Source organism: Vidua macroura, chromosome 4 (genome assembly GCF_024509145.1).
Source record: "Vidua macroura isolate BioBank_ID:100142 chromosome 4, ASM2450914v1, whole genome shotgun sequence".
Classification (NCBI taxonomy): Eukaryota; Metazoa; Chordata; class Aves; order Passeriformes; family Viduidae; genus Vidua; species Vidua macroura.
In genome coordinates, this window is record NC_071574.1 from 6,017,687 (window position 1) to 6,043,984 (window position 26,298).

At 40.9% G+C, this 26,298-nt stretch overlaps 1 protein-coding gene across 3 annotated transcripts in view; it reads left to right on the forward strand.

Annotated features, from left to right (window-relative positions):
* Positions 1-257: 257 nt before the first annotated feature.
* Positions 258-26,298, forward strand: part of ARHGAP24 (Rho GTPase activating protein 24) — a 183,033-nt gene continuing 156,992 nt past the window's right edge. The window contains exon 1 of one of the 3 annotated variants that reach the window (XM_053976148.1): positions 258-274. The gene's annotated coding sequence lies outside the window, so the exon portion shown is untranslated. Of the gene's footprint in view, positions 275-871; positions 997-1,356; positions 1,426-26,298 lie in introns of those variants that run through there. The other 2 variants (XM_053976146.1, XM_053976147.1) reach the window with 2 other exon arrangements.

The window sequence follows — 26,298 nt, forward strand, 5'->3', positions numbered from 1 at the left end:
ATGAGTGTCTGAAAGAAGAGACCAGGAAATGCATCATGTCGTTTCTGAGAGAGGCTGTTTCCACCGAAACCAATACTGTGGTGTGGTGGAAGGGAGGACGGAGGTTCCATGTCATTCACTCCACTGAGTGTGGAGAAAAGCAGAGCACGGCCCCATGATTCCTGAGTCACCCGGGAGCAGGCATCGCTCCTGCTCTCCAGGGAGCGGACAGCAGCTCCCGAAACCCGACCACGGCTGCAGTTTCCATCCTAATTCCCCGATTTCTGCTGTGAACGTGAGTCAGAGCTGGGCCCACGGCTGGGTAAAATCCTGAGTCCTTCTTAAGGAGAGCGAAGCCGTGCCGAGTTGCAGAGGTGCTGTTGGAAGTGGACGAGTCGGGGCTGCTCAGACTGCGTTCAGCCGACTAAAGCCGCGCCACAGGCACAAAGGAGAAAGGAGAGGGGGCGGCAAAACTCTGCGTAGGATCTCGGGCTGTCCGCGTGTCCCCTTGGAGCGTGGCAGGGCTAGGGGGGACAGCAGGGAGCCCGGGACGGCTCCCGGCGGGTGTCCCGGCGCTGGCATTCCCAGAGCGGCTGGGAAGGCAGGCGCGTTCCTCCAGCAGCGCAGCCGGCGGCGCGCCCCGGGGCTGCCAGCTGCCCGTGAAACCCGAAACCCGGGGGCTGGCCCTGCGGGGCCGCCCCGGCCCCTCGGCCGGCGCACACAAACACATCGCACATTATCCATCACCCCCACACGCCGCCGCCGCCCCGCCCGCCGCCGCGGGCTGCCCCCGGGGCACCGCGGCACCCCCGTGGGATGGTGGTGGCGGCAGCCCCGCCTGCGCACAGGTCGGCTGAGGGAGGAGGGTGGCGGGGGGCAGGAGAAGAAACTTGTGAGCGCAGCCGGGCTGAAATCAGCTGCCGCCGGTGCCGAGCGTGCCCCGAGCCTCCGCCGCGTGTATGGGGGAGCGGGGCGGCCCTGCGTGAGGGCGGCCGAGCGCGGTGCGAGCAGCGGCGGGTGAGTACGGCCGGCACGGCGGGGACAGGAGCCGGGCGCTGCCGCCGGCCGGGGAGCGGTGGCAGCGGCTGAGCGTGTGTGTGGCACAGCTGTTCCTGTCCGCTCTCCGTGCGTGTAGGCATCTTGCAGTGTTCCTCTGTGCTGCTGTTTCTTTAACCAGTGCTAAGTGCTTCCTAACGGGATCCGTGTTTGTTGGTTTCAGGGGTACGGGCTGAGCGTGGGTCATCTGACTACTTGTTGGCTCGAGTATCAATCAAACCCCTTTGTGCTTTCTGCAGTTCTGGGTTTGTGATAGGCAGATTTTTTTTTTGGGACAGATTTTGAAATGAGGACTTTGCCTAACTCTTTTGTGATTACAGTATTCCATGGATTTTTAGAGCCACTGAGTGGATTTCTTGTCTTTTTCCTTCTCTGGGAAGGAAATTGAAGGTAATATTTGTCTCTATCTTCCTTTGCAATAATACACATGCATGTTGTCAGTTTGGGAGTTTTCTTCTTCCAGCAGGGTGGAGAGTATTAAATAATTCATGTTTGATAATGTTAAAAAAATTTTTGCAACAGATGACTGGAGGTAAACAGCAGGTTTTTTTTTTTTTTTGTTGTTGTTTTTTTTTTTATTAGATAGGTATCTTTGTCCTGAGTAGGCAGAAATAAGAAAACAAATTTCCTGTGTAGCACAGTGACTTCATAACGCAGAATTTATCTAATGTTAAGCTGAATTCTGTTTGTCTGTTCACTAGCATGGTTGCAGAGAGAGGATGATGATAACCCTTAGATCAGCAGGTATTGAGATGCTGTTAAGTTCTTCTGTTGCACAGTAGTTCTGTACCTAGGAGGTGACAGTAACTTCTGTACATTCAGGATTCCTCCTGAGGTAAGAATTATGGGAGGGGGACTGAGCAGTACAAGGAGCAAAGTATCTTGTCCTAGCTAAAAGTCATTTAAGTGGAATCTCATAGTTACAGAAGACATGCAGAGTTACAGGCAGAGGTAGAGAGAAGGAAGGATTGAGAGTCAAGTGCCTGTTTCCAGTCCCATGAAATTTTCATGTCGTGGCAGGTTTTATTGCAAAAGGCATCTTCCAGTGTGTGATAGTGACTTAACATTAAAAATAAATGTGCTTAAAGCGTGTTTGCTTGTGCATGGTATCTAAAGTTATGAGACTGCCTCTTCTTTCATTGTTGTCCTGTCTCTCAGCTACATTTTTCTGCTCCTGTTCTTTACTTGACTTTCAGTCTTTGATGAAACTAACTAGGTTTAGTTTGGAATAAATGGAGTGCCCATCCCAAAAATACCAAATCAAACAAACAAAAAAACCCGCAGCAAACAACATGGTAATTAAGTAAAAAATATAAAGCCATGTAGAAAATTCAAATGAAAACATGATTCTGTGTGGAAGGCATGACTTCTTTTGTGCTGTAAGGCGATGTGCTGCTGGAGTCAGGTGAAAGCAAGGCTGTGGATTGTTCTTTTGATGTGTACCTCTCCTGGGTTTGCAGACTGGTTCATAAAGATCACTTCTATTAGTGGCTCTGTAATTGGTTCATTTTTCTGAAGATGGAGTTTAGAAAGACAGAAATCAGGATTCTGTTAAGAAACGGACCAGGTAATAGTTGGAAGTCCTGATAAGGTCATGTCTTCAGAAGCAGCCAGAATCAAAACCCTTTGTGACCTTCATGTGCAGCTGTAGCACACAATCGTGTTTTGCTGCTTGATTCAAAATCTTGGTGTTTCTTTTAAGCACACCAGGCAGAAGAAAAAAAAAAAAAAAACAAACTAGTTGAAATTCATGGTGGGTAGTTTGAAGTGATTTTTATCTGTGAACTTTAACTGTCTTCTGTGTAGACTTTTTTGTGATTAATGTGATCTGATGGCCTTTGGAAGTAACTGGAGCTATTAATGGGATTTCTCTATATTGGACAGAGGGAATGCTTGATACCATTTTTATTTTAAAATAATCTCCTGGAACAGCGTGTAATACTTAATCTTACTGGGGTGGCATTTGTGTTTTATGCTGTTTTGAGGGTGAATGTATGTTAGCTTTCAGCCAGGGAGAAAAACAAAAGGTTGTCGGCTCTTGGTGTTGTAAACCAAGAGAAACATGGCAGGAGTGTATCTGGTACAGTTCCAAGTCTGGAACTTGGTGTTCTGTTATGTTGAAGAACTCTGGGTAAGGTGAGTGGCTGATAGTGTTGGATGATAAGGAAACACACAGCTTTTCATGACATTTGCTACTCTGCTGCCAGTCTTAGGAGAAACCTAAAAAAGCAATAGAGGCCAAATTGCCAGCTTAGATTCTTTTCCTTCACGTAAGACTGTAGAAAGTGTGAGTGGTAGGATTTAGAGTGTTAGTTTCTATTATTTTGCTAAAGCAAGGATTTCAAGTTAGGATTGCGTTTTATAGTTGTTGCCTGCATTTATTTAGAAAACTCTTGATTAGGTTGCAGTTTTTTTAATTGAAAGCACTCAAAAATACATGAAAATACCAGGCATGTCAAAGATGGATGTACTTCAGCTTATTGTACATTTCCTGACTCTTTCCTTCTGCTTCACCATTTTGCCAGTTAAATTTGGGCAATGAAAGTGGGTATGGTAAGCATTGGAGTGAAGCTGTAAATTGATTTTGTATTTAATTGATTATGGATCCAGAATAAACCGTAATAGGCCTTGATTAGCTTCCATTATAAGCTAGATCATTTAGTTGTGAAGAATGCCCTGTTTTGCCAACAAAGTAATTTGATAGACTCTCCAATATATTCATGTGGTGTAATTATCATCAGTCAGCTTTACTGTGTGTTTTTGACCAGCAGCTTTGTTAGCTCTGGTTCTTACTAGCTCTTTGTACGTTTAATAGCCTTCTCTATCCAAATTTCTACTTTCTCTAGAGTTACTATTTTATTCTTTACCTTCTCTTTTTAAAAGTGGAAAATACAGTTTCTTCATTTCTTCATTTTCTTCTCCCTTTCTCTAGTCCAACATTTTTTAAAATGGTTTCTAGAGAAGATGCTCTCAGGTACTGTGAGTTCTTCCCAACTTGAGCACCTGCTGAACAAGGAGACACAGACTGGTGCACAGACAGACAGATGGCTGTCTGTCAGTGGCCTTTCCTCTTTGTAATTAACAGCTTCTTTGGTATTTGTAACCTGCACAATTTGCAGTCATGATCTTTTTTTTTTTTTTTTTTTTTTTCTTCAGTTTTCTTCCGAGTCGTTGGTTACACTGCAAAATAAGATAATTGCTTGGAGACTGGAAGCCACCTGCAGCGTGGTGCTTTTTTTGTTTACGGTCATGGTCTTTGACTTATCTGTTAAATTTTTGAATTAATTTTGTCTGCTTGGCTCAGCTCTACTTTCACTGGGCTTTAATGAAAATGTCACACACCATCAAGCCAGGGGTCTTGCAGGAACACACAAGCTCATTGCTTTTAGCTTTAACAAACTTCTGTTGTTTACTGTTGTACTTGTTAGTTTGGAGGGGCTCTCATGCTCCATTGCTCAATGAGACAAACCTCAGCACATGTTGAATTCTTTGGTGATGTGTACAGTTTCTTGTCATGAAAGACCTTTCATTTTACTATATTGAATTTTGTGTGATTTTGTGTAATGGCAATTATGATTAGTAGCTTTTTAGCAAAGACATTTTTAATGTGTGTGACTTCCAAGAAGTAGTTGGTGTGTTTCCATGGTTCTTTTCCCACATTTACCTTTGCTTTTAGAACAGTAATCTGTTAACAAAGAAAAGAAAATACACCTTAAATTTTAAGTAGACTGATATTCTTGACCTATCAAATTGAACAATCATAAAGCATTAGTAAAACCCAGCAATTTGCCTCCTTGCAAAACAGGGAAATAGCTCAAAATACGGAAATAGCCAACACATTTTGGCCCAGACCACCCTAATCAAAGAAAAAGCATGTTTGGTTCTCCCAGTTAGTGATGTGTAGAGGGATCTTGCTGCCTCCCAGGTGCAGGCAGGGTGCTCCTGCAGCAGGCAGAGAAAGTAGCCTTCCAGTTAATCCTTGCTTGGTTGACTCGACCTCAGCTGTGGCAACAGCATCCTGGACTTTCCATAAGCTGCCTTTTCAGTTGTATCTTTGACCTCCCCCAGCTGCCACGTGCTGTGCTGTGAGAGGAAAAATGTGAAGGAGGATAGGGGTGACATCAGGGGAGGAAGGTTCTAGTAATTGACAGCTGAAGCTGGAAAAGGTCTTAAAAAAGAACAAAAAGAATGGTCAAGGACAGCTTCTGTGCAAAAACAGTGCAGCAGAAAGAAACTTTTCAGCCTGGAGATGAGATGACTGAGAAAACTTCACTAACCAGTGGCAGGAAAAGGGTAAACAGACTATTTCTGCCTCCCTTATTTTCCAGTAGAGAAGTCCCAGGGTGTGTCCAGGAGTGATGGTGACAGGCTCAAAAGAAGTGAAAGGAGGTAATACTGTGCACAAGATGTAAGTAAGGTGTAATTAATAAATACTTGCAGTGTAGGGGTTAGTAAAAAGAAAACCCAGTTTTAAGGGGTAGCTAGCCCAAAGTATTGCTGCTTGCTTGTCTTGGAAATCCCGTTTCCCTGAGGTTTTACTTCAGTCACAGTTGGAGATGGGAGGATGGGCTCTCTCTGTCCCATTGTAGCCATCTATTTGTTCAGTTCTGACCCTCTGTCGTTTTAGTATTACTTATATGGGGTGAAAAAAGATCTGATATTTTGTTTGTGTCTTGATGAAAAGGAGATGAATGACCTCAGCAGATCATGAAGGGCTGCCTTCTTCAGCTAGGAATGTGTGGATACAAGGAAGGATAAGAGCTGCTAGTGCAAAGCAAGTTGTGATCTTTAAAAATCAAAAGCAAAAAGACTGATCACCGTTTTGTTTCCAGGCAGTGCTGTGGGAATGTGTAGGCATGGTTTTACAGGCCGAGTCTTTAGAGAAGGAATAACAATGGGTCATATCAATTCAAGTGGAGCAGAGACCCCCTGAAGCCTGCTGGAGCTTGGTCAAATAAGGCTTTCTCTGTGTACCCAGCTTGACAGCTGACTGTGTAGAGGTGGAAGATGAAGAAGCTCAAGTGCTGCTGTGCTGCAGCAGTCCCAGTGTGTGCTAAATGACTGTTTAGCAAATGGGAGAGTGCTACAGTCAAGGGTGACTTAAAGTATGCTTAAGGCCCATCTTGAATTTCTTGAGAAAGAAAAATGATGCAGAGGCTGCAGGCAATTAACTTTGCTTCTCATACTTCAAATCCTGCTCTGTGGGATCAGCTGGATGAGGTGACTTCCCTCCATGGCCATATTGGTTGATTATTCTTTCAGTGTTTTGGAGGGGGAAAAAAGTTTCAGTAATTCCTAAACAGATTGTGCATTGTACAGTAGTTTCAAGACCTTGTTGCTGTGTGTATTTAGAACTAGTGACTTTAATTTAGTTGATTATTGATGTAATGGAGTTTTAATCATATTTGCCTTACCTCCTTGGGCATGGACTGAGAAATAAGAATTGTGCAGTTATCAATATATAGCACAGAACATGATAAAACTAATTTTTAATTCTTCCTGTTGGAGCATAACAGATTGCTGCAGTTCAAAGACAAGTATGTGAACACAGACATGTATCTAGGAGATGAAGACAGACTTCTGGAAATCTTGTTTATTTAGTGACATCATTGCCTTATTTCAGAGCGTTGTCTTGGAAAGTGTTCTGAGTAATTTGGGGTCTTAGTGTTGTTGTTAAAGGTGAGATAATGATGAAGGGAAAAGCTGTGCTGTACCTTTGCTTATAATTACAGACTAGCTACCATGGAATTTTGATTGTCCAGAAGCTGGAGCAAGCAGCCTACTTGCTGTATAAGCTTTTTTTTTTGTTGTGGAGCCTCTAGACAATTCTTTCAAGAGTTTGGGTTTCTGGTTGTTTTTCTCTGTGTGTTTGTATGTCTATGGTGGGCTGGTGTTGAGCTCTTGCCTCTTATCCGTGACTGAGATCAAAACCGTGTGTCACATGCACGGATAGTCACTGTGATTATCCACTACTAAGTGTTGCAACACACAAACCCAGAAATCCTGGATGCTAGAAAGAAATAATTCCTCTGGCAGTTGCAATATTTGTGCAGCTGTTCCCACAGATGTTTCTTCTTTCTTGCCTTTTTTTTTTTTTTTTTTCCTTTTTTTAATTTCTCCTAAGAAGTAAGCAAACCGAGGCAGAAATGTTAAGGGCCTGCCTGGAGAAGGAGAGAAAAAATGCAATACCTTTTAGTTTGGACATAGTAATTTACGTTCTTTCAAAATGACTGTGAATTCTTACTTTGTTTGCCAAGTACAAAGCCTGCTTAGGCTCTGCAGAGCTGAATGGAAGTGTCCTAAAATGGGAGCTTTGCAAATAGAGAGTAAGAATCTGCTTGGGGTAATTTGGGATCTTAATAACATTGCTGGAACCCAAATGGACCCAACTTCAATGTCTAATTTGCTCATTTTAGTGAATAGGAAAGATACTGATCAGAAAACGTGTTCTGACAGAGTTCTGCCCTGTGGAAAGAAGTGAAATTTTGGAATGAAAACATCGTAGCAAATGCCCCCCCACCCCCCAGTCAATAACTGATTTCAAGACTGAGGATTCTGTTCATATGTAAGATGCATTTTGCTATTTTAAGTACAGCTCAAATAAAAATTCTTTAGAAGTAAATAAATTAATTGAAATGTAAAACATTATTAACATTTGATGCATGATGGTGAAACCCCTTCTCCTCCTAGGAGAATACAGGGCTCAAGCTGCAATCCGTTAACCACATCCCCCAGAAATGTTTAATAAATGATATTTAGGAAAATACATATTTGTATAAATAAAAATCTATGTCTTGATGCCAGCAGCTTTCTTATGTTGGGTTTTTCTCTGGGGGTTCACAACTGAGTAAGCAGGCAGAAGGCACATGCTGTAAGTAGTGGTTTTGTGGAATGAAAACCTATGAAAAACAATACATATCTGTCTGTAAGTGTACAAGACCTGGTGCTTTTGGTCTGTTTAGTTTTCCATGTAACCTGGTATATGTGTGATGGCTGCTGCCTAGACTTCACCAGCCATGCTCGAGTCCTCTTTCTTCAGAGAAGTTCAGACCTGGCTTTGTGTATTCAGTGAAAATGAGAAAGCACCCTTAGACTCTACACGTAAATATGTCAAGTGTGTAAATATCAGGGAGAGAAGAGAACTATTTTGGGGTGATGAGGAGTAAATTGGAGTAGCCCGTCCATGAGTGTGCTGCAATGAAAGAAAGAAATTCTAACGCGGTAAGGAGTTCCTGGGAAGCCTTGCTACTGCTGCGCTGGGGGTGGGGGGATCTGTTAAAACAGCTGTTTTGGTGATGTTTTTTTCTGTCAGAAAGTAACTATGTTGCTGGCTTCCATGGGGTTTTAGAAATTGGGCTTAATGGGTGGGGAGATCCTTTCCTGTCCTGTCTGTTGTATGTGGACAGCTGGGAAAAATAAGTCTAGTTCTGAACCATGGGAATATTTTACAAGTATTGTAGGATGTGCCAGGACAAAAATATAATTGACATCAATGTGCTTACAGTAGGACACTTATTATTTTCACTGTGATGATTCTGTCCTGCAGTGAGTCAACTATTAATTAATTTAATAGAATCATAGAGCTATTTAGGTTGGAACAGACCTCCAATATAGTTGAGTCCAATTTTTGAACACCAACCACTGTGCTGACTAAACCGCAGCCCTAAGATCCACATCCAGTTGCTACTTGAATGCTTTCAGGGATAGTGAATTCACTTCTTTCTTTCTTAACAGCTTCACTTCTTTTGAAGAATTTCCTAGGTTTTAGCACTGATTATACAATTTTGGCCACTTGCCATGGTGATTCAGCTCCTGAACTGGCTGGCTGGTATTTCTGGTAGGATTTGCCACGCTGGGAAAGGGTTATTGGCTCTGCCCTTTGCAGTGGTCAGTGGCTCTTTGTATGGGAGTAGTTGGTCCCTTGAAGTGCTGCCTTCTGCCAGGCATGAGGGGAGAGGGACACTTCTGGGCAGTGAGTAGGGACAGCTATGATGATGCCGTGAGCTGGGGAGCTTGAGGGTTTCTCATGCATGTTTTTAAGTCTCTTGTGTTTGGCTGTTCTCCTGTTTAGTATGTGCTGAATTCCTGCCTCTTGCTGTCAGGCTGGGCTCACAGAGCTCCCAGTGCACTCAGCTGACACCAGGAAAGGACTAAAGCAGCCAGTTGAGCGTGCAGCACGTGGCACGTTCGGTGACAAGACTGTTTATCACGTAACAAGATTAAGCCTCTGTGCAGCACTGCTGTACGACGCGCTTTCACGCGGCTCTGACTCCTTTCCTTGGCAACTGGGAAAGTGCAGAAGGCAAGTTGGGCATAGGCGTGATCCTCTGCCAGCACTGGAAATAAAATCCTAAATTCTCTCCGCCTTCCTCCAGATGTTTGTATCATGTTTGATGGTGTCACTCCTGGGACGCTGCTTTGGAGATGTTCATCTCCCAGCACCCACAGGAAGGCTCTGAAACGTGAGTTTTACCATTTCTTACTTTTGTAGGGACTGTTAGAAAAAATGGCAGATTAGCCAAAACAACATAACAGGTATTGTTAGTCCACATACGACTGTGCAGTGTTTTGTACGTTATTTAGGTGTCCAGTAAGTAATGAAAAAATATTGTGCATTACCTGGTGGAAATACCCAGGAAAGGAAATAATTTCTAGTCTGGCAAGGGCAGGTCTGTGCTGCTGAGCTGTGCACCAAGCCTACAGCTGTTTTGGAGGGGGAAGGAAGGGTTCATAGCTCAGAAAAGATATTTTGTAGGAGGTTATGCTGCTCAAGATGCATGCCTGGGTCAAGCCTCTGGTGTCCCATTAGCTTAGACTTCTGAGAAAAAGTTAGCTCTGGTAACTGAGCTTGCCGTTGCGGCACTGTGATGTACCATTGAAGGAGCTGAATGCCCTCCTGTGTCTTGAAGCTGAATGTCTTAGGCTGGAGGGATTGTACAGAAATAAGCCAAAATTCAGTGTCTGAGACCTGTGATACCACTCAGTTATGAACATCAGTTAATTCATACTTATTTTCTAATACCATCAAATATCCAACAGCTTTCTATACAACATGGCTCTTGGGGGTGAAAATATAAGCTGCAAGATCATTGCTATTCTTTTTGTACTTTCTCTTTGGAGAAAAAGCTTACAATTTTTCTTCCGAGTCATGGAGGTGCCACATTTTGGACTACCGTGTGTGTGACAAGTTTCCCTGGTGTCATGTACCTGAAAAAGAGTAATGTGTGTGCAGTGTCATGTTCTGTGCTGACTCATGTGGTTCATTCTTCTCTAGCTGAGGAGCAGAGGTCTATGGTGAGAGATGGTTTGCAGGTATTTTATGCAAAGCAGTCTTGTACCCAGAAAATTCACATGATGCTTCTTGTTAAATCTGCATCTTTCTCTCATGGAACACTTTTTACTGTCTTACTGAGCTTTTAGGTATTAGGGGATTTCCTAGAAACATGAAAATCAAATAGCAGATTTGCATGGGGAGACTGCTGACAGTTTCAGACACTATATCTTGAGTATTTTCCATGGCATGACAGTACAGCAGTCTTGGATGCCTACTTGGAAAATATCTAGTGTGGAGCTGGTGGTAGAAAGGTCCTCTGTAAATTAATGTGAAGTTAGTATCTGTGCTTAAAAAATAGGGTGAGAACTTGAGCTCAGAAGTATCTGTGCTGTTGGAGGTCCAGAAGAAGTAGATTTTAGCTTTTTTTGGCATCTGATAGATAGATTGGAAGCAATGAAGGGTTGAAGTCTTATCACAAAACCAGAAAGAAGATTGATTGGAAATGTCAAGAAATCAATCACAGTGCCTAATAGGCCAGTTAAACGAGCTTTTCAGTTTGGGTATGTTTAAAAGTAAGGAGGCTTGAATGGTTCTTGTTGATAAACTTGGATGCCTAGACAGATTGCTTGGAAACTGATAAGAACAAATAGTTTGTTCTGAGGCTCATTGAAAGTGGAACAAGAAGAAAATGGTTTTTTGGCTAGTCTGTCATTTGCAGATTTTTTTTTTTTAGGCTAACAAGGTAGGAAAAAGTAAAGTAGTGTGGAAATTGGGACACGATCCTGTAATTTTTTCCCCCTTTAACGAGCCATTAAAATTTAACAGAGCTCTTTGGAGAATGGTTTTAAGCTCTAAGTTGTCACATTTTTGGTGATGGTAGTGCTGAAACACCTCTACAAACAGTGTTCCATCTCTACAGAACAAATGTGTGTTTAGCTGAAAGCTTTTCTGAAAATATGTCAGTATTGACCAAGTTGTCATGAAAAGGTTACGGAATTCTAAGATAGAAGATACTCATTTGACATCCTGACAAAAGAGCACAGGGTAAAATTGCTGATGGTTTGGAGTGGTCTGAGTGTTATTTTTTTGCTGGCACTGTTTAATGTACTGTATGACATAGCATTTATATGTTAATCGAATTGTCAATTTAAGTGGTTTAAGTTACCTTTGGAATAATAAAAAAAAAAGCTTAACTATTAAGTGGCATCTCTCATTACGGTCTTTGGGTTCCTTTGTAACATTAGAATAGTTGTTCATTTTTCATAATAAACATGAATTTTGTGAATCAGTAAATAATGGATAGAAACATTTCTCATAGTAAGTGTTGTAGAGAGGGGAGAATAATACCGAAGTACTCTCTTTTGAGGTGGGGAACGGAGAAGAAGGCCTTGCTTCTAAACATTCACACAGGACAGGATTGAATAACCTTAATAAAGTGTTCTTGTTCAGAGAAGAAGCTCATGGACAAGGTGGCAGGGATTTTTGTTGCATGTTTTGTGTATTTATAGATGCATCAGAGCTACTTTGGCTTAGAGATTCTCAAAATGCAGTCCTAGGTCCGTTGTTGCCAGTTCCTGCTAGTTGCATTTAGGCTTAAATTTGGCTTTGTGAGTAAATTGCAACTTTTTTGTTTGACTTGGCACCATTTCATCGGCTTACAAATGACTTTCAGATGTTTGTGATTGATTCTTGTTGCCCGTATCATTATATTTTTAGCATTATGTATTTTCTTATGCGCAGTCTAAAAGTGCTTAATTTTCTAGTTATAATGTTTTTCTAGCAATTTATCTTTTGTCTCCCATTGGTCTGCCATAGGCAATGCTAGTTTACTCTGGGAAAATCTTGTAAATTTACCTTGATTTGCAGAGAGATAAGTGAATGTGTCTGTCTGCAAAATGATGTGTAAGAATAGGGTTCTACAAAACTCTGCTGAAAATGAATTGTGGAGTCTTGAAAACGTATTACAGGAAAAAGAAGACACTTTGAATTGCCTCCTCAAAAAGTGTAATTGTTGAACTGTTTTAAAAATTGTTATTCTGGTTGTCCATACAGATGAAAAATTTAAATGGAATTATGAACTATGTCATTTGCAGAGCTGAAGGTGGGCAGGAATCTCCTTGGTCGTAGAAAATCAGTAATTCCATGTCTTTCCCAGCTTTTGTGCCACTTGACTTCACCTTACTCAAGCTGGCTCTTACTGCATTTGCTTCTTCTTAATTGTTATGCTCAATGTCATTTAGTAGCATGAATGTGTGCTTCCACACTGCTGTTAAACTTTCTAAGGCATTTGTGAAAAGGAAATATTAAATGTGGACAGTTTGCAAGAGTTTCCTTGAGAGAAAATAAATTCTCTACAGTCAGCAGATGCTGTAGTGTAGTGTTATTGATCACAAACACCAAGCACAACCCAGCAAAATACTGTATTTTATCTTGCTGTAGAACTTGGGAAAACATGGCATGGTTCAGGGTGGTGTTTTACAGAAATGCTTAATTAATTTCAGCATGTGGGATGGGGGAATGGAAAGTTAAATAAAGTGATTACAAATGATCTTAAGTGTTTTAGTGCCTTGAGAATTTTCTTAAATGTTGTGGTGAGCTTGAAACTGCTGCTTTTTTTTTTGAGCAATGATGAAAATGGGTCCTCCATTGTTTCAATTAACCATCTGTAGTTTCCTGTTATCAATTAGGAATGGTGCAGTGTTTTAAAAGCCACATAAATAGGCTTAAACATTAAAAAAAAAAATTATAAAGTATGTTCTGAATGGTTCAGTCACTTCTCAATTATTAATAAAATCTTCAGGATAATTTAGGCTTTTTTGCAGAGTTGTGCTAATTTTGTGGTGGGGTTTTTGCAGCTAAAATGGATGAACTGTGTATCAGGAAAGTTTTAGTTGCTGTCAAAGTACAAAAAACTCTCATAAGCTGGTGTGATGGCTAAGTACAGTATACTATAATAGAGGCAGATTTTTATCATTCTTGACTGGCCCATTTGTGGGTGTGAAGGGCTGGCAAATGGAAAAAGTCTTCTGCAGATGACAAGCTTCCAAGAGCCTTTGTGTTTGTAACTGCCTGAGGACTGGTTGGAATTGCAGATTCCATGTATGATGGACCAGAAGAAATAATATTTCATTACTCTGTGTGTTCAGTCAGGTGAGGTACTGGGCAGAGTTTTAACAGAGGAGAGGGCTCTGAGAATTTCATTAACAGATTTAGGATCTGTTTTCACGTGTGGTGGAATTGTGGGCCTTTTCTACTGAGCACCTCCTATCCTCTCTCTGTAGCAGGATGTTTTGCAGTTTTGCCACATTTGTTTTCAGACAGATTCTCAAAAATTGCCAGAGACCTTAGAAAACCCAGCAGCTGCTGTGCAAAAAACTGGGATCAGTTAGGTGTCAATACTTACATGCCTCCAACACTTTATTCAACTTACAGTTGTTCAGCATGTTGACCTGCTGTAGAGTTTGGTGGCAGCAGCTCCACGATCTATGCTATTTTACCAATTTATCTTGGCATATCTTTCTTTCAAAAAAACTATCACCATTGGACTAAGTATTGATGTTGTTATCTGAAGTGTTGCTGACACTGTCTTGGTGTTGTGTGTGCATGAGGGATCTGGTTCATGACCAGAAGATCCATTTGCTCTGGGCTTTTGGTAGCTCAGATTATTTTTCCCTAAAGCAAGCTTCCATTTATATTCTATTCAATATCTGAAACCAAATAAAGAGGCAGAAAAAGTATTGCTGAGAAAAAAAGGCAACACATGCCAATAAAAGAAGAATCATGTGAGCAGAGTAAAATAATCTTGAGTATTGAGTCAGTAGTGAGTTGAAAAGTGTGCAACACAGTTTTATGGTAATTCCACTTGTTCATTACAGTCTGCAGACTGAAAGAGGAAAACTTCCTGCAAATAAAGTCATGCAGTTCATGGAATACAAATTATTTTAATTGTTCACATTATCATTACTGCTGTTTTGTCTATCACACATCCATAGATTTTTTCATATGCTTGAATCTTTTGGTTTGACCTGTGCAGGGTAGGTGATGTCATAATACAAAACAGTATAAAAATGGGATGATTTCTTTCCGTAGACTGGAATTAATTAGTGAGATGGTTTGTAGAATTATTACTGTCAGCTTTGGGTTTATGGAATTATCATCTGGATGACGAAAATGTTTGAATACTATTCAGGGCACCTTTTTATAGTACAAATTTGGGTGCAGGTGTAGAGCATGGACGAGCTGAATTTGTGTTGAATGGTGTACATGAATTTCTGGCTCTGAAGAAATGAATTTATTTCAGAAGAGTAGTTCTCACTGAACTCTCGGAGGCTTTTGCTGCGCAGCAGAAAGTGGTACTTGTTTTTGTTCTCTGAACAAGGGGCTATTTGCTCACTCAGGCTTGTTGTGGGAAGGTAACTTTGGTTTCTGCTGCTGCCAGTGATACTTCTGGTGTATTTCTTGAGCCACTGATTTGCTTAGTGAGCCGATGTGTGTCACCCCCACTTTAAAGCTGTTTTTGCTCCTTGCTGTTTGTACCCTTCCAGCATTTGTGGAATGTTCTATATTCTTGGCTGTCAGGGTGTCAGTCTGACCAAATGCTCATCTCTGTTCCCCTGCCCTGAATGCCTGCCAAGCTGGCTTTGTTGTTTCCAGTGGAGAAAAATGGAACTTGGTAAACAAGATGTATTGATATGGCATATTATTTTCCATATTGAATTGGAAAGCAAGTTTGCAAATAGCTTGTTATGTATTGCCACTGTTAGGGAACTTAGTGCAGAAAAAAGATATATATTTATGCTGTATTCCTTCCAGGCTGTTTTTATCAGAGAAGGTAAACAGTATTTTTCAAATGTGAATCTTGCAAGAAATAGGTCAGAGTTGCAGTGTCTTCTCTATTTATTCTGTCCTTCAAATGTGATTTTTGCAGTTCTCATGAGGATCATATTGTCTTATAAATCTTAAAGGCAAGCTGTCTTTCCAAGAGCAATCACCTCACTGCCTTGGGATAGGAAGGGAAAATTCATGTTAGTTTTGACAAAATTTGAGTTTTGCAAATTGTTCCATCGCTTCCATATTGCCATTATATGAACCTGCTTTTTTTTTTTTTTTTTCTTCAAGGATGCTAGTACAGCTTGTTATGGTTTTGCTTTGCAGATTTGAACTTGAATGGGCTGCCTGAATGGTAGGTTCTTCTGGAAATCTGGACCATGAGGTGAATTTTATGCCAGGATGCCCTCAAGTCCCAGACTTGAGATATCTTTTGGGAAGCCCCAGTTTCCTTGGCAGTCTCTCAGGAAATGTCATGGTGATGTGAGAGCTGCTTATGTCCTTCCTTCCTTACAGGAAAAAGAAAGTAAAATTCTCCAATGAACCATAATAAAGATGATAAAACCAGTTTTGTTCTGGAAGGCTGAAGTCTTACAACTGTTTGTGTTGAAATCTTACAACTGTTTCTGAATTTTTTAAAATTCAGTTGTGCACTGTGCTGCTTATGGGATTTTTTTCCAGCAGAAAATTTCTCCCCTCCCCTCTTTTTCTTTCCTCTGGTGATCGTGTTTTTTTGGTATGTATTTCTAAACTAATCCAAATAATTTGGGATTAGATTTTAGGACATCTAATGCATATTTACCAAAGAGAAGGACTGGAAGTCATGTCAAAAATATTTAGCTTTCATGATATCCAGATGTGTCTGAACTTTCCTTTGTCTATCAGATGTGGTGACAACATCTGTTTTCTTTTTTTTTCCCTTTCACTTTGTGTTCTTCACAGTTGAGTAATTCAAAGGATAAATTGTGGCTTAGTCCTCCATGTAAACTGTGGCACAGGGACATGGTCAGGTTCCCCTCAGCATCTGCTCTGAGTTGAAGTTGAGTTCTGCCTGGACAGGGGAGCTGTTGTTGAGTGTGTCACTTTTTCATGTTGTTGGGTTCCTACTGGTGCAATCATTGCTTGATTTTGAGAACATGTTGTATCTCGGGGTCTGTGGTGCTGGGATGACCCCAAGATTGTAAAAGTTCTCGTCTCCCAGCCCGTGCAGCCGAAGGAGGAGTCTGAAATGTGTAGGATCAGCTTCTCAAGGTTGTTTATTTTTCCTTATCTATAACATTCTTTCTCTGACCTGCCGAGCTCCATCTAGCAAGGAGGCCATGGCATTCTGCGTGCCACCTTGGGTGGTATTTACATTTTATATCAAAAGTTACATGTATTATGTTTACAATATTGTGCCAATACCTATCATCTATGTTAGACAGCCTGTCTCTAACTTAAACCAACAGGAAAGTGTCACCATCACACCAAGACGTGGAGGACAAGAAGGCCAGGACATGCCCTCCATCTTGACCCCCTGAATCCTAGTCTAAAAAAGCCCCAAATTCTACTTTTTTTTCACTCTGTGTTAACTCAAATATCACACTACTCAAACCTTTGTGGCTTGTAATTCCTCATACCAACTTGACAACTTTTTCCACAGGCTAAAATCGAAGCCACAGGTGATTTTGACTTCGTGCCAAGGTCTCTGAGCCCCCTCCCAGGGTCTCAAGACAGCCAGGGCAGCCAGAGGGATGTCCTGGACTTTGACAGTTGTAAACAAATGCAATAAATAATATAGTGTGTGTTCACTTTGAGGATAATGTCTGAAATGATGAGGTTAAATGAAAAGTAGGACTCAGATTCAAGTTCGAGATGAGAAAAGCATGAGAAAGGTGAGGGGGGTTCTTGACAATTTTCTAAGTCTCAGTAAAAATGCAATAATAATTGCATTTTTAACAGTCTTCTCAGGAGCTCTTATGTGTACTTGAGCTTGTACCTGGATTCGGCAGTAATTCACATACAGAAATGTACTACTAGGTGATTGCCATGAGTTTCTTTTGTGCCATTTTCTGCCATAAATGGTGTACCCATGACTGTGGAAGATATTGTCACTCTTTATTGTCACTCTTGTTACAGGACTAGCCAATGAAAATGGCAGCAGGGATAGCAGGCAGTTTTTGTGGTGTGTTTGTTTTTTTTTTTTTTTTGTTACCAAAACTGTGCATTCTTAGCTCATTACCCTTCTTTGAGAAATGAACCACTTAGAGTGGACAGGAGGATTTTCTTACACTGCTCTTTCTGGTGTGCAGGTCTGTGAGGAGGTGGGGACAGAAGGTTGGACTGCTTTTATCTTCCCTGGCACTGTCTGAGAGGGGCAGGTGGAGTTTTAGCCTACCTCCCTTACATTTATTTCTGTGCTGTGGAACCAGGTGTGGAGCTGTGGAGGGCTGAGCACAGCTGTGCTAGTGTTATGCTTGGATCCCCTGCGTGGGTATTTGTGCAGGAAAAGTTGTGTGACTGAGCTGCACGAAAGAGTCGTAACCAAATAATTGCCTAGTAAATTCCTGGGAATGTATTTCCCTTGTACAAAAATATTTATAAAGGGAATGCTCATTTGCCAGTTTCGAGCAGAAGAAAATAAATTGAGGTGAAATTACAAAAGAACAGGGCAAAAGGAGATGCTTTGAAATCCATCGCACACACTCCTCTTCCACCTGCAGTTTTCTTGGATCCAGAAAATGAACCGATGCCTCATTTCCACTCATATTACTTTTTCAAAATGGTTTTAGAACAACTTAAAAAACCTCCCAAAACAAACCTTCCAAAACACTCTATAAAACTATTAAAAGTAGTTTAAAAAAAGATGATGTTCAAGCTTTATAGGTTCTTTGACAAGCTTTAAATAACAGTGTGAATTATTACAAGTGTAGTTTTTCAATGATTTGCTTAATGAGTAAAAGACTTTTTTTTTCTTTATTTTTTTTAAATTAAAACTGCTTACTGGATCTTTCCCCACTCTGCCAGAAGAAAACATTAATTTCAAGCCTAGGGATAACTTTGGTGCAGTCTCTACAGAGATCTGGTAATGGTGATGGAAATGAAGTAGAAGTACTTAATGGTGATTTAGCTCTCTATGTCTTGCACTTAGCTTTAAAACTGACTATTTTTCAGTGAGTTTTGGTGGAGGTTCCAGATGAATGTTAGTCTTACCTGTCTTGTCACTGGAGTTGAGAAGGAAGAACAGTTGGCAATACACAGATAAGTTTTCAAGGATTTTGGAAGGAAATAAACTTATGCAACTTTTTCATTAGCTTTATCTTCTGAAATCGGTCTCAGTGTGAACAGTATTATTTGTATGGCTAAATCAGTAATACTAGCCATATTAATGTGTTTTGGTCATGTGAATTGTCCCAGTGAAGTGTAAATATGTTTGATAAGAAATATTTGACACTCTTCAAGCATCAGAGTGAATCTGTTCTTGAAAATGCAGTGGTAATGGTTGAACTTTCAGGCTAATCACAAGATTTTTGTGCCACTGAAGGCAGAAATAACTGCTCCTTTGAAGAAATTTCAAATATATTCTGTGTAAGGACTAAAGCATCAACTCACAGCATGGATAGACAAAATTCTGAGTAATCTGCAAGTACTACAGCAAGGTATCTTATGAACAATTCAGTTCTGCTTCCAAGTGTCAAAACTACTTTCTGCAGAGCTTACCGATAAAACTATTTCCTGTCAAGCTGTGTACCAAAGGATGGAGCACCAGAAGAAGAATTTGTTCACCATTAAATAACTTCTATGTGTAGACATACTTTCAGAATATGGGGGTGGGGGGGGGAAGGCATGGGAAGCTGGGACTTAACTCTGCTTTTTATGTTTTGGATTTGGTCACAGTGGTCACTGTTATGTTAATATTTGAGGACAGACTAAACATTGAGAAAATTAAACATACATCCTGCCTGCAACACCAATTAAAACAAGAAAGCCACCTACACTTGGTAGAGGGAATGGCTTCTTTTCAAAGCAATAAGCAGAAGTTACATATCAGTGGATATCAGTGGAAAACAGAAATGTTTTTTGCTATGCTGAAACTACTCAAAATATAGAATGAGCGAAATTTATATACAGGTGGCTGAGAGTGAGGGCTGCAAATGCTTGTGCTTTTTGATTTCTCTCTTGGTTAAACATCTTGTAGGCTTGTCTGTCTTGAGGGTGTTGGAAAAGTGATGGATTTAGTCCTTTGGTCTTGGGGTTTCCTGGGGCTTCCAGTACTGAGAGGTGTACATTCTTTTCCCTTTTGTCTAATTTCCTCCCTTTGAAGTGGAGATCAGGCTTCCATTGAAAGCAGAGGTTGTCCAGATACATGGCATATGAACATCTGATTTTATTTGAGAGTACATGAAAGGCTTTTATTAGTTTCTTTTAACATTTCTGTCTCGTAATATCATCTTAAATCACACTCTGAAATGAAATCATAATAGTTGCCGCCTAGATTCCTTGTGTCTTGTAGAAAGCTTAATGCCTTATGTACAGGATTTCTCAAGACCTAGCTGAGATTTCAGCTACGCTGTCTTCCATATGTTTGGAAAAAAACCCTTCATCATCTGCGTCCAATTTAGCAGAGAGCTGGAATGCTGGAAACATGTTTTTGTTCCTGGTGAAATAGAACTGCAAGCGCCGTGCGAGTGAAAGCATCACAGCGGAGTTGTTCCTCTGTCTGAGCAAAGCGGAGGTGTCCAAGTTCATTCAGCTGCTTGTATTTATTTGTGGGTTTGGGTCCATATCTCTTTGGTGTGGGCTGAGCTGGAGGGCTGCGGTGAGCCCTCAATGAAGCCATCGGGTCAGCTGTGGTTCCACGTAGCTCTTGGTGCAGGGCAGAGCAGCCCTGCTGCTGCTGCTTCCCTGCTCCTGCTGCAGGTATTTGTGTGGGGATCTCGCGTGTTCTGAGTGAGCCGGCTGCTCCTGGAGCTTTCTCCCGCATCCTGGCAAGGACACCTGGTGATGTTTGGTATCTCAGTAGCTGATGCTTAGACTCTTCAGCAGGCAGGTAGGTGATGCTGCTCTCTTACAGTGCCTAGTCACGAATAGCAACTGGATTAGCAATTTTCTTGTTTGTTTTGCTGAAACACGTGGCAAATTTCATCATCCGAAGAGGCAAAGTGTGTTGGTGCTTGTTGGCGTTGGTGTGTTTTGTATGTGTCTTGTCCAGATTCCTTTACTGGCCTATTGCTGTGAAGCTGAATGCCTTCCACAAACAATGTCTGACATCTGCTATCTCTGCTGGATTGTTTTTCTCTGTGTCAACTTGAAAATTGTATGTATAAAGTGATTTTTTTATTTATTTGAAACTTCCAGGGCATTTGACTGTTTTGTTAGGAAATGCAAGTTAAGATAAATGTTTTTGATGAGTCTTGCTCTTTACACTTAACAGCTCTGAAGCGGCACCAGCAGTATTATGTCTTTGAAAAGACAAAGGCCTTAGGAATCATTGAATACAAAAAAGTGAAGAATTAGAAAAGCTTTGTCAGTGCTAATATAAGAAGAGAAGTCAGGTCACAAGACAATAATCACGGCATCTGTTCTGCAAACTCCCAAATCACCATATTCTTCGTGTTTTCTAGAAAACCCAGCTGTTGCTACAATGTTGTCTATTTGCACTGGCTAATCTATTTTGTTAAAAGGTTAATTATCTTTCTCCATTTGTAAAGGTTAAAATATTGTCTTGAGAACCACTGTCTGTTGGAAGAGAATCTGAAGAATCCTATTCCATCTGCATCTGTTCTAATTAAACTTGGTTCCTGAATTTGGGTGAATGATGGATCAAGCTGATAAACCACAGAATTCTATGTAAAAATTGCTTTCTATGTGGTTGACACCTAGAGATTTTACCTTCCAACTTAGAAGAGCAGAGTTATTTTTCAAATCATTATCTGATCAAGAGAAGATGAAAAAGTAAGGGTGTAGTTAGGGTTGCAGATACAGAGAAAGAAGGAAGTATGAAGTTACTAGGAGGCTGGATTAATTTAATTGCCTTACATTGGTTTTTTTGCAGTGTCTGTTCTAGAGGTTGGTTGTGAGTATGATTCCTTGAGAAAAATTGTCCATAACTGGTAGTTGTAAAATAATAAAAGCCACAGTTGTAGCTTTCACCTAGCTCTACTGAGCTGGCTTTGCAAATGGAATAAACTGTGGTGCTGATTGTTTTAGCAGTCAACTCATGTAATTCATACTTTCCAGAATGCACCTTATTCTGCAAAAAGAAATCCTCAAACAATCTGTGCTTTGGCAAAGAAGGAGCTGCTTGAGTTTGTGAGACCCTGATTTAAACTTCATTTGGTTTCCTGCACTGATGAAACATGTTGGTTTTGAAATGCAGGATAGTGTTGGTGCAGGTCATAGATAACCTGTAGGTTACAAGCAAGGCAAAAAAGGTGTCCTTTTCTTCTTTGTGAAAATAAAGAACAAAAAAATCAAGAAAGCAACAGTGCAGAGCCATGATGGTCATATGGAGAGAGATGGGGTGTTTTTGGGCTATGGGTGGCAAGGCTTCTCTGCTGTTTTGACTACAGTAATGTGAAATAGTAAGGCTTGTCTGACTGGAGGTGATAACCTCCTTTCCCTTGGGCATGTTGATGTTCTCCTCTTTAGATAGTGACTTACAGAAAACACAGACTCTCCTTACTGTGAAGGGAGTTAATAAGAAAAGGTAGATTTTGCTGATTTGTTCTTGATGCTATTTTATGCTGTTAATGACCTCTGTCATTCATAGCGGAAGAAATTTATATTCTCAGGATACCTCGCCTCTCTTAAATTAGATAAATTGAATAAATTGAACTCTGTAAATATGAACATGCTCAGCACAGTCTCAAAGTGCCTATAGATCCAGGACCCGCTATCTTTGGATTATTTTTCTTTTCCTTTTACAACTGTTTTTCTGAAGTGTTAGTCCTAGTTCATGTCGCTCTCTCTTTTTGTACCCTGCTTAAAACCTGGAAAGTGCCCAATGTTGTTTGCTACTAGTTGGTGCTTTTTAAAAAAAAAAAAAATCTAAACAGAATGTTTTCCTTAAGTTTTATGTAGGTAAGTAACGCGTACATGTTTGCTGGTTTTGAATCCTTTTAGGTGAATAACTTAACTTGGTTTTCCCTTTTTTTCATTTTGGGTGCAGCAATGTCAGTTAAAGATGCTTACATGCTTTCAGCTGGCTTTCAGGTCACTGAAGGTAACCAGTTACTTGCTGAAGTGTTCTTGACTCTAGTTCTGCTTCTCCTTCAGCTCACATGGCACAGTAGTGACCAGAAAGAGACAGATGAACATAAAATGCTTTTAGGGAAGGTGTACTCGCCTTTTAACTGGGGGTTACGATGGTGGAGTGTGAAGACTCTGGATGCAACACAGCAGAGTTGGCTTTGCTCTTAATGGTTCCTTTAGTACAAGCTGGAAAAGCAGATGTTAGCATCCATGCACAGATTGACCTTTTAAAGGATAAGGACCCCATGAATTTATTCCGCTCCCCCATATGAATTCATTTTAGAGTCAAAGGGTAGTGTTGGTGCTGATTTAGGAATTTGGGGACAGTATTCACTTCACTTAGAGCTTTACCGGAAAGGGCAATACCACAATGGTGTTATTTTTTTTCGTTTACTAATACATGATCATTTTTAATTTACTAAAACAATTTAGGTGGCATGACATACACACTGCTGCTTTCTGAAATACATAGGAAGGATTGTGAACTCCCTTTTTCTGATGTAAACTTGGTATTAAAAAAGTGAAATGTTAGTTCTTTAAGTATGAATTAATGCTTTTCCTGGGCAGAAGATGGAAATGTCAACTACACAAAGTAATGGTGCTTATTTAGAGTTGGCTTTTTCAGTGGAAAGACACACATCTGCTTTTTAAAAATTTGACTGTATTGTCTCCAGTATTCTAGCATGGAAATTTATGTCAGTATGGTTAATGTTTTTAAGTGACAGAGGCAATTACTGTAAAACATTTCTGAACAGCATTAGAATTATACTGATTCCTGTTTAAAAGTAGGTCTATTTAAAGTTTAGGTCCTGCTAGGGTTGGCACGCAGAGAGGACACAAATCTTGGCTCTGGTACTAAGTTTAGTAGGAATGGAAGCAGATGCATCTCTGAGGTTGCCAAATTTGAGCCTTTGGTTCTGACTTGCCTGTGTTTGAGTTGGGACAGTGTCAAGATACTCTCTGAGGCTGGGTGGGTGCTCTCTACCTGTGTACAGTATGTGCCTACCTGCTGAATATCCATGTACTCCTCTGGATGCATACAGGACAGCTGGAAATGGGAATGGTAATTCTGGATGCAGGCAGGCACAGGCTGTAACTCTGTCAGTTCCTTTGGTACACTGGGGCAGATGTTCCCACGTGCATATCTGTGATGCCATGATCCTTCTGGGCAACACATGGAAGTGGGAGAGATTTGCTTCAGAGGAATCTCTCAGCAGATCATCAAGTGCTGCTGTTACTTAACTTCCTTTTACTGAAAGGGATAAACGTTACATTGTGCATAACAAAGCAGAGGAAGTAATTTTGCATGAAACGTTCATAGCAAATAGGTTCAAAATAAGTCCATGGATTTCTGTTTGTCAAATGTGAACTAATGTAAGTCTTTAAAGGTCATTGTGTGCTGAGTTGAGGTGGGTTGAACCTTCCTTTGTTTCCCCTGAGGCTTCTATAGAGGCAGCCAGAGATGAGGTTCCTTCTACTCTGAACATCTGAGTATCTGGAGAGATGTTGCTAGCCAGTACTTGCCAGTACTCTTTTTGCCAAAGTTGGGACTTTGCTGGGACTACATTTGCTCTGACCAAGAGAGGAGTTCGAAGTGTGCTGCAGGCAGCAAATACTTGTCTTTCTTCCTCCCACTCTCCAGAAGCTACAAACTTTTTCTGCAGAACCTGTGAGCTCCTTTGATTTGCAAGTACTGCAGCAGATTTGGGAGGAGGCTTTTGCTGCCATAGACGAACTGGAATGTATTTTGGCTGCTTGGCAGCATATTTAGTGAATGTCATTTGTAGCATCTTAATTCTCTCAGTCAATTTGAAAAGGAATGTGCAAGGTCTGAACTGCTGTGAATTGGACAACATGAAAAGTCCTGTTGTGTTGGATTTCCTAAAAAAGCATTCAGCCTTGTTTCATTCTCAGTGATTCACTGTCAGAGGGCTGCTGACATCTGTACTCAGATGTTTTTTTGCCACCAGTCTTTAAGAACAAAGAGTGGTGCTAGAGATTATTTTTATACTTTGAGAGATCATCTGCTGAGATCATGCTTGGGCACAATCTTAATCAATTCTTTTGTAAGTGAAGCCAGTATCTGCTGAAGTATTCACCACTCACGTGTGGGAATTAAGTTACATTTAAGCTGCCCTTATGACTACTTTCTCCATGTAAAGTATGAAGTTGTAAACAGGGTTTATGTATTTCCAGTGTCAGATATTCAGAGGCAGTGTTACCCTTTGGTTGGAAGAGACATCTGGGACTTGAAATGTCTTTCAGCTGTTCCAGATGCTGCTTTTGACTTGCTCCCTGACCTTTTCACTGCTCAGTATTTCAGCTCCTGAGACTTGTCAGCTGTTCTGCATTTTTTTTGTCCATCTTGCATCACTTGACCCTTTCAGCTATCAGAGGCTCTTTATTGCCTTGCCTGTAGATTTCAAAGCTTCTCCAGATAGTTACAGCTGATATTCTGCTTTATGCAGTTCACCTCTAGCATTGCAGCTTGTGCAGAATAAGACACTTGAAATGGGAGTCTGGGCAGAAACCTGGAAGGTTAAGGACCTGTCCATTCTAATGATAGAATAGTTTTGTGCTGGGAGGGACCTTTTAAAGGTCACCTAGTCCAACCCCTCTGCAATGAACAGGGACACCTTCACTTTTCCAATCGCTTTGGTAGCAGCAGCCTTGTCTTGCAACTGTGTGCTACCATGTGAGGAAGAAGCTGGGGGGATATATACATAATGGTTAGCATGCAAAAAAGCCTAACAGAGATAGTGTTCTCCTTGGAAATTGTTGCTGAAGTCCTTCAAAACTCTTTCCCTGTGCTGTGACATTTTGCAGCCACTCCTAAATCCGGTATGGTGTATCTGTACCGCAGCAATGACACCCAGACGGATTGTGTGCAAGTGTCTGCTGGTTACACAAGTCTTCTACAGGTGGAGTCCATCTCCACCCAAAAAAGTGAGTGAGATTAGGAAGTGATGGTGAGAACCAAGTGTCCTTTCTAGATGTCAGGAGAGAATCTGTGATCAACAAAGTGCTCTTAGCTTTGCAATTTTGTTATGACTCCTGCCACCGCAGCAGTGGTGGGAGGACAAGAAAGGAGAAAGCTGCTGTGTGGATTTTCACAGAATAGGACCGAATGGCAAGGGCAGCAAAAGTTAAAGCTGTGAAAATTGCTCCAAATGCTGATCTGACAGTCTGATGTGATGCTGCAGTAACAGAAAGGCTGCAATTGCTTTGCTTTTACAAAACTATGCACGTGTTTACTTACACTAGTCATTATCACAGAAAATAAATATACACATGCAGAAATGGATGTTTGGTCAGAAGTCCCTGACCAAATTTGCTAACTAACTCCTGTTGTAATTCACAAGAAGTTGAATGTAGTCTTACATTCTTTATAAATCCTCAAGTCTTGTTTTATTTGGGCTGTTTAGAGCTGTGTTTGAATTCCTGTAAGAAAACAGCAGGCTTCTAAAGGTTTTGGCTGGTCTAAGAATGTGTTAGAAGGTTCTGACATGAAAATGCAAATGAGGTACTAAGGAGTTGTATTTGACCAAGCCCTCAATTTTCTGGCAGAGTTACTGGGTCTTGGTTTTTGAACTGATCCCAAAATGTATTGAAAAAGTAATGATGTCTTTCCCTCAGCTTCACCAGGCAGTGAATATCACCTGCTACAGTTTGACTGCTGATAACACCTCTCACCGTTTTTTATTGCCTAAGGAGCAATTCTTTAGGCCTTGGAATTAAAATTCTTTCAAGCCAAATACATTCAGGCTGTCCCTGTTAGGACAAAAGTGAGAGTGAGGAATGCAGAACAGCCAGATGATCTGTGCCTAGGATCATTACTGCCAGTGCTCCAAGAGGTTTGTTAGATGTCTCAGAAAACCTTTTGGATAAATGTATAATGTCTGTTCTAAAAGTTTGTGGAAGAAAGCTAC